The sequence below is a fragment of the Heterocephalus glaber genome, unplaced genomic scaffold (assembly GCF_053883595.1).
Source record: "Heterocephalus glaber isolate CG9 unplaced genomic scaffold, H.glaber_assembly_v1.0 deba00001564, whole genome shotgun sequence".
In the NCBI taxonomy this organism is placed as follows: Eukaryota; Metazoa; Chordata; class Mammalia; order Rodentia; family Bathyergidae; genus Heterocephalus; species Heterocephalus glaber.
The window spans coordinates 6,194,146-6,203,441 of record NW_028258351.1 but is presented as its reverse complement, the minus strand read 5'-3'; positions in this window follow the sequence as shown (position 1 = coordinate 6,203,441).

Below are 9,296 nucleotides of genomic sequence, written 5' to 3'. Positions count from 1 at the left end.
TGTTTTGCAAGTTCAATCAGGGACCAGGCATCTGGAACATCACCAGTTTATGAATCAGGGGAAGAAAGAACTAGGTCACGGGTGCTTTAACCTAGAAGTGGCATCACTCCCAACATGTTGGTCATATGTCCTTGTCTGCTGCAAGAGGAGCTAGGAAGGGTCAAAGAATAAATGAAATCTGTCAGGTGGGCACCACTATTTCTGATGTGCTTAGCAGAGCCTGATATCTTTCATTCAGAGAACTCTCTTAATTCAGCTCTTAGTGGCCCATGACTTATGATCCCATTGATGAACTCCAACATAAACACCAAGAGTTAATTTACTACACATTCTGTGAAGCTTTGAGGTACAGCTGTGCTGCTGGCCTCTATTCCTCTGGGCAACTTTCACACAAAGAAGAAAGATGCCTGTCCTTGTCCCCAGGGATGATTGTGTGTCACAATGTTTAGCACACCAGGAACTGTGGTCACTGGCAGAATGCCACCAGGCTTCTCAGAGCAGAGGCAGAGCCCAATGCCCTTGAAGGTGTCTCTTGACATGTTGTGACACTATGTTAAATTCCACGGGATTAAATTATAGCCAAGGTCTGTTTCTAATACTGAGATCCTTTTGTGAATGTAGCAGGCATGAGCAAGGGAAGGTGGCCACCTGTTGAGTATTAGGCGGCTGCAACTCTTAGTCTGCATCATATCCATATTCAGATGAGGACACAGAGGGTCAGAAAGTTAATTGACTTCCATGGTTACCTAGTCAGTGAATGTCAGAGCTAGAGCATGGTGGTCCTCTTGCATAACTGGAAAGTCATCAACGGTGTAGGAGGCAGAGGGTATGTGGGGAAAGACAGCGAACTGGAGATAAGATTCTGGGGTTATGGTGCTGGTCTTGCCACAAAAGTGATTGACCTTGATCACATTATCTAAGGGTCTATATCTTTCTATTTTTAAAAAGAAGCTACTGGATGAAATATCTCAAAGTCCTTTCCATTTCTTCAAAGTGGTTACAGTATTCCATGTGGGTCTGATGATTGAGTGGCTCTTAGAGAAGAGGACACCTTGCCACCCCACTGTGCAAGAAGACTCCAGCATTTGGAATGTAATGGTAGAAAAACTCAACCCACTTTCTTCCACCTCCAAGTCTTCTTTCACATGCCCCTATCAAAGTAGAGATGTGACTGGGCAACTGGAGGAGGGAAGAGGATGCTGGATTGGTGCCCAGAGGATTGACTCCCTGCTGTTGGCTTCTGCTCCAGCCTGGCCAGTCACTAGCCTCAGCCCTGGGGTGCAGAGAGTTGGTCTCAGCTGTCAGGAACTGCAGCCTGGGATGCCCTGCCTTTGTGAGGCTTTGTACCTACCCTTGCCTGCTAGTGGATGCGGCCCAGCCCTGCCATATGCTGACACTTGACCAGCAGTCTGCAGGTGAGGAGAGGATCTGAAGTGGATTGGGGAGGACGCAAGCAAGGAGGAAAGAGCATGAGGCCAGAGATTGGGAGTTCTGAGCCCCTCATGGAAGACCATTGCAGGCCTTCAATGGCCATGGCCTCTGCTGTCCCTGTCAATGAACTGCCTGGGAACCTGGCTTCCAGCCCCCCTTCTTAAGAGTCATCCTCCAGGCTTTGTTCTTCTCTCCAGAGCTCATGTTCCCCTCTTTTGGCTCCAAGTCCACACTATTACTGGCCTTCATCTTCCCAGTGCTAAGCACGAGTTCACCTTTGGGGATAACCCTGTCCCCATCCTGGGCCCTGAGCCACCTTCACTCACTCTCCATACTTGGCACCCCACAAGTCCTGCAGTTAGTGCCTCCCCGATATGATTCTACCTCCTTATCCCTGGCCTCAGTCCACCTCCTCAGACTTAGCCAGGTTTCACCTACTGAAGCTGTGCTGTGCAGCTGTGACACTCCCTTCCATAGCCTCATCAAGCCCACATAGCCAGGCTCCTGCACTTCCCCTTCCCCTGTATGTCTGCCATGCTCTTGTGCAGAGGAACTCTCCCCATGTGACCTTGAAAGTTTTAGAAAAAACAGTTCACAACAGAGTTCAGTGTCCCAGCCCTCCAGGCCCTGGGGCTATTTTTCCTTTACCATCTGCCATAGCACAGGCCCAGCCCTCACTGACAGAGTGGTCCAGTCACCACCCAGGATACCTTGGAATTCCTAAAGGATGACATCCTCCTTTTCCTTTCCCGACTTCCCAGTCTGAACTACTGTTCTGTGCTTCCTCTCTCACTTTGGCCACTTCTGCACCCCATGAACCCAGAGTCCACACCATCTCCCTTCTGGCCCTTCCCCACTGCACAGCCACCTGAAGCCCTGGATGATGTTACTTGTATAGAGAAGGCCTCAGAAGTCCCCACGCAGGACAGAACACACCTGAATACTATCAGATTCCACTCTGGAGTGAATGCCTGCCTTCGACCCCATCCCTCTCCACATTACAAGGCTCATCCTCAGAACTGGGCCCTTAATCCATTTCCTCTTTCCTCCTTCCTGGGGACCCCTCCTGCAGCTCATTCCTACTAATGGAACCTGAAAAATGCCTCTCAAGCAAAAGTAATCACTAAGCAAGGAAGTCCTCTTTCCACTTTCTTACATCAAGAAATGTGCTCTCGATTTCCTTGTTAAGCCTGGAGATCTGAAACTGCTGAGCAGCAGGCACCTTGCAAGTGTTTTCCCAGATGGAACAGCAGGCTTCCTTCCTCATCCAGTGAGCTGGGGAATGGCAGCAGCTTAATTTTAGTAGAATTTATTTTCCTTCTGGGTCACAACACATGAATTTTCAAAGACACAGACTTCACTGACCCTCCCAGCATCATTTGTACCTGCCCATGCCTATGGATGCAGTCATGAAGGATCCTGAAAGAGGAGACAGGAAGGTAGAGGAGGAAGGAAATCTAGGCAAGGCAGATTTTCACAAGCTCTGGGGAGGCAGATACATACCTCTAGGTCTGGCTGGGTACATGACACTTTCTCTGGGTATAGCTAGGAAAAATGCACAGAACCTATTAGTGACTTCTAGCTCAGATGGTCTGAGATTTGCCTCTAAATCATGAAAGTTACTCTGAAGCTGAAGAGACATCACCTTTGGGGAATCTGAATTAACACAAGATTATAAATGTGACTTCTCAGCTCAATAAGTTGATATCTGTGGCAGAGATTCTCAGAGACAAGTAGTCCAGAATGACCTTGTAAGAAGCACAATGGAGCAAGAAAGGAAAGGATGAAAATAAACAGTCATGGTGTGTATCACACGTGTCAAGCATTATTCAGAAATCTACATCTATTCTATCAGAGTTTTTAAAAAATCGGGATGTAATTCATACTAAATGTTTCTCCTTTTAAAGTATACAAATATTCAATGACTTTAAGTATATTTACAAAGTCATACAACCATCTCCGCTATTATTTCAAGAATATTTTCATCAACTCAGAAGAAAGTCCATACTCATTAGAGGTCACTTTCCCCTTTTTTGGGGCCCTAGAAACCACAAGTCTACTAGGGTCACTTTTGGGTCTGCCCTAATTTGCCCTTTCTGGACATTTTACATGCAATATATGACATTTCATGATGGGCACCGTTCACTCAGCATAATGTTTTCAAGGTCTATCCGCGTGGTGTTATATATCTGCGCATCACTCAATTTTAGGGCTGAATAATATCACACTATATGGATAAACTGCATTTTCCTTATCCACTGACAGACATTTGAATTGTTATTTTTGGCTATATGAGTAATATTATGAAGAATCCCTTAAAATTACTTTTTGTTTGACAAAAATGTTTAAATTCTCTTGGGTAGATATTAAGGTCAAATTGCAGGACAATATGGTAACTGTCTGACTTGTGAAGAGCGCGCCAAACCACCTTCCGCGTGGCTGCACTATTTCACACGCTCACCTGCGCTGTCTGAGGGTTCCAATGGCCCCATGTTCCCGTCAACACCTGTAATTGCCCTTCTTATTGGCACCGTCATTGTAGGTGGCAAATTGTTATGGTTTTGATCTACTTTTCCTTAATGACTACTGCGATGGAGCATCTTTTCATGTGGTTATTGATCATTTGTGTATCATCCTTGAAGAAATGTCTATTTAAGTCATTTGCCAGTTTTTAAAATCAGGTTGTCTTTATTGCTGTGCCATAGATGTTAAACCCATCATGGACATGTATGACTTAGAATTAGTCTCCTATTTTGCACGTTGTTGTTTTTTTTCTTTTTTTTCACTTTTTGATTAGTGTCCTGAGAAGCACAAAAGTTTTTCTTTGCAAGAAAGTCCAATGTATCTTTTCAGTCTTGTGTTTTGATTTATATTTTTAAAAAATTGCCTAAGCCAAGGTTGTGAAGATTTATGCCCATTTTCTTTCAAGAGGTTAATAGTTTTCATACATTTAGGTCTTTAATTCATTTTTAGTTAATTTTTGTATATGATGTGAGTTAGGTGTCCAATTTTATTCATGTGTAGGCAACTATCCAATTGTCCGGCACCATTCAGTGAATGACTCTTTTGTTGCATGAGTTATCTTGACATCTTTATTCAAAAATCAATTTGCAATAAATGCACAGTCTCATTTCTGAACTCCCAATTCTATTTCATTGATCTGTAAGTCTATCCTATAGTCAGTACTACACAATCTTGATTACTGTAGCTTTATAATAAGTATTGAAGTTGTGAATTTTTAGTCTTTCGACTTAGTGTCTCTTTCTCACTACTCTTTTGAGTATGCCAATCACTTGAATTTTAGTATAAATTTGGGAATTGGCTTGTCAATGGTTATGAAAGTGGTTTTAATAGGGATGGTGTTTAATCTGCTGGATCATTTATGGACTATTTCCATCTTAACAATACTCTGTTTTCCATTTCATGCACATGAGATTTTTCCCATATGTTAAGTCCTTTCTAATTTCTCTGAATGTTTTGTAACCTTCACTGCTTTTATTAAATTTACCCCTAAACATTTATTCCTTTTGCTACTGTTATAAATGAATTTCTTAATATCATTTTAATTAGGAATGTATAGAATTATAATTGATTTTTATATACTGAATTTATAAATCCTGTAACCTTGCTGAATGCAGTTATTAGCTCTACTGGAGGTTTTATAAGACTCCTTAGGATGTTCTATATACAGATTCATATCATCTGCAAATATAGTTTTACTTCTTCCTTTCCTGGCTGGATGTCTGGTATTTATTTCCCTTGCTTAATTGCTCTATATAGATTTGCCAGCACAATGTTGAGTAGAAGTGGTGAGAACAAACATTTCTATCTGTTTCTGCTGCTTTACGTGGAACAGTTCACTCTTCCGCTATTACACATGATGTTAGCTGTGAATGATCCATACAATCGTTCATAGTATTCCCTATCCTTTTCATTCCTGTAAAATAAATCAGTAGTAAAGTCATTTTTTTATGCCTGACATTAGTAATATGAGGGTTCTTTCTTAGTTATTCTAGTTAATGTTTCCCAACTTTCTTGCTCTTTTGAAAGAATATGCTTCTTTTGTTTATTTCCTATGTTATTTTTCTATTCTTTATTATTTCTCTAATCTTTATTATATTCTTTCTGCTAACTTTTGATCTAGTTTGATGTTCTTTTTCTAGATTTTAGGGAGAAATATTAGATATTTAAATTTTAAAATTTGAGATGTAGTAAATTCAACATCTGAACCTCCTTAGGGATAGCTTACCTTGACATCTTTTGTTGTGTTTTATTTTATTTTCCTTTGTATAATCTCTTGGTTGTTTTCAATGTCTCATAATTTTGTATGAAAACTGAAAATTTTTAATAATATAATGTGGCAACTCTGAACATTAGATTCTCCACCTAGGTTTCATTGTGTTTTTTTGTTTTTGTTTCTTTCTTTAATTAGCTTTTAGAGGTAATTCTGCAGAATCTGCATTGTTTTTCAATTGTGGTCACTAACGTGTCTTCTCAACCTAGTGGGCAGTTAATGACTGGACAGAGACTATCTCCAATGTCTGGAACCAGTAAGTCTCCAGATTTTCCCAAGTTGTTCCGTGTGTGTGTGTGTTGGACCTCACTGTCAAAATCAGCTGGACTGTTTACAACTCTGCTTTATCCTTCACTTCCTGCTTGCTCAGTGCCTCAAGGTTACCTGAAGGTGATATTTCAGAGTCTTTTCAAGTCTTTCCTGAGCAGATATACAACCCCACACATATACACAGTCCTTTGTATGTCCATGGCTTCTAGATTCTGCATAGCTTCATGGAATGTTGATAACTTCACTCAGAGAACTTCAAACTGAGATTGAAAGATGTTAACATAACTTACTCCAGATTACCAGCAAGCAGTGAGAGTCCCTTAATTCAAGTTCAAAATCATGCTTTTCTACTCCAAAGGACAAGACCTCCACAACTTCCACAGGTGTTTTTCTTTTCTTCTACGCTCATTGGTGATCCTGGCTTTTTCTAGCACAAAATTCTTTCTCAGAAAGTTTTGTATTATAGGATGAGGTTTTGGGGGTTGGCAAGTGTCTAAGGATAGAAACAAAGTCAAATCTTGTTCCAAGGAATCTCAAAGACAGGGGAAAGAGGGTTTACTCTGTGTGTGATACGTAAGGGACAACTGCCTGTGCATTAGGACTGGGGAAACTTTGAGGGCATCACAGTTGATTCCAACCTTTTCCATGAGCTGTCATTTGCTGGCTACTCATTATGGGTAGCTGGCCTTGTGCCAAACACTTAGAGAGGGACCTAGAAATGAGTTACTGAGGTGGTATATGATTCCAGATATGAGATCTTAACTCCTGGGATTGACTGAACTGCTTTTTGAATCCAGTCCATGGAGTCTGTAACAGATGGTCACCTGAACTGACAGGGAATTCATTACCTTCCAGTGCAATTGAATCCTTCTGCAAATTCCTCTGCTTATAGAAAAAAAGCCCAACACAACAGAGTGAGTAGGGTCTTCAGAGTACACAGGCTTCATTCTTGGCTCCACTCTGCTGATCTGTGTGACTTTGTCCGGTCATTTCCCCTCTCAGAACCTGTTTCTTTGGCTGAAAAACATGGAGGAAAAAAAAATTCCTGGTTGGCAAGGTTGCTGGATGACTGATGACAAAGTAACCCAACGTGTTTCATAGAGGAGTCCAATATTGATAGCTACTATTGAAGTTCTCCCATATAAGGAACTAAAGTCTGTGTCTCAACATTTTCCACGCAAATTTTGCTCCTTTATCTCACTTCCCCAATTCATAATTTCAGAACATTGCATATAGCAATTGCATCATCTTTTTTTACTTAGGCTGAACTCCATGCCCTAAAAGTGCTCACCTCTGTGTCTTGACTTTTCTGTCCTCTCCACTAAAGCTCAGACCAACTCTCCTCCCCACTCATGCTGCACGAGAGCCTTCAGACTGTTTTGATGAGCTTTTGTGTTTGTGAGGCGGATCTTGGCCTCATGTTTGTGCCTATACTTGTGATATACAAAGTCAGTATCTTTCCCATCCCTGATAACATGTGTCTTGTTAGAGTCAACACAATGTCTCAGACTGCTGAGATCCCGATTCTCATGTCTATCTCAAAGTCTATAAATTGGCAAATAAGAATAAATTTGAATTCATTACCCAAATTTTTCCCACCTCCTCATGTCCTTCCACCCACCAAGTGCAAATCTCCTACATAAATGAAAGCCTAATCCAGTTTTAATGAGAAACAAGAATGGTACCCAGGATGTGCTGAAAATTTAAGCCAATGGGTATTTATTGAGCACCTGATGAATAGCAGGCACTTTCAGACCGGGTCTTAGTGTGACCCTCACCATAATCCTCTGAATAAGGCATCATAAACCCACTTTACAGATAGGAGTCAATAAGGTCAAACGATTTGTACAAAATCACACAGCTAATAAGATGAAAGGATATGGCATAAGACTGAAAGATCTGTCTGACTCCAGGGCTTATATCTTTTCCTCCTATCTTTTCCTCAGGCTTTTCATGTTGCAAATGAAACCTATGAATAGTTCCCAAGCTTCAAATTCATAGAAATCACATGGGAAATTTGTTTAAAATACAAGTCCACCTCACTCTCCAAATTTCAATTCAGAAAGTCCAGGGGAAGGATTGTACATGTTTGATAGGGACTAGATGATTCTGAGGTCAGTGGTTCACAAATGACACCAGCTACTAGGTTCAGAAGGACAATTGTCAAATATTGCAGTGGCCAGCAAACATAATGAAATCCAGCTTGTCCTGGAGGCAAGAGAGAGACCGTCAGGGCCCTCCTTAGCCATTACCTCTAATTGCTCCCCAGGGGTTCTCAGCCTGGAGCCTGAATATTGCCTCTTTCTGGGACCTTCTTTACTTTACAGAACTGAGCAAAGGAAGTGAGGAACAGGGCTGTTGCAGTGACAGATTATGCAACACCTCTGGAGTTCTCTCTGCCGCCCAGAATCCCCAGCAGTGAAAATGAGACATTCCTGAGCTGCTGCCCAGGGTCTGTTGCAAACCAGTGAGTGTGCAGGAGAAGTAAATGGCTCTCTGCCCACCTGCTGTGGCCTGTGCACTGCTTTCTCCCTGTCCTCGCTGCACTGCAAGGTTGCATCAAATACTGGTTATTCAATTTGCTTCCTGTGCTGCTCTTGCTGATTTCCTAGCCTTCCCCATCTTTATCCACTGTCATGCAAGTTGGTTCCTTAAAGGCAGCCCTTGTGGTCACGAGACAAAAAGAGAAAACAGTTTTTTCCTTTCTTTCTGGAAATGAGTAATGATTGACTCTCTTTTGTGGTTAATATACGGCAATAGGGTTTCTGCAGAAAGGATCTGAAATTTAATGAGAAGTTCCTAGGCTCTGACTGCAGTTTGTTTGTCCTCGATGGTATGAAAGATTCAGAGAGACTGAGCTAAAATGTCATGCAGCTTTACCGAACCACTCTGAAATTCCATTTCTTTATCAGTAAAATGGGGATGATAATTCTAACTGCCTCTCCGTTGTGAAAAGAAAATTGAATGAAAATGTATACACAGAGGTCTCAGGCAAGTTGCTGGGTGGAGCGGAGGCTCTGTGCACATTGTCATGGTCCTCTCCCTCTTGCTGCCTACAGAGTGGTCCCTAGGGAAGCAGCACATGCATCCCCAAGGAGACAGTGAGCAACGCAGGGTCCCAGACCCACCCCAGACCTACATAATCAGAACCTGCCTTTTCACAAGCCCTCTGAGATTGAGCTACACGTAGTGAGCCAGCAAGCTCACCATCCAGCAGGTTAGGGTGGCTGGGAATGGACACAGTAACAGCTTTTGTACTTTTTAACACTGCTCACCACCCTTTGCACACTGTGCAAATTCA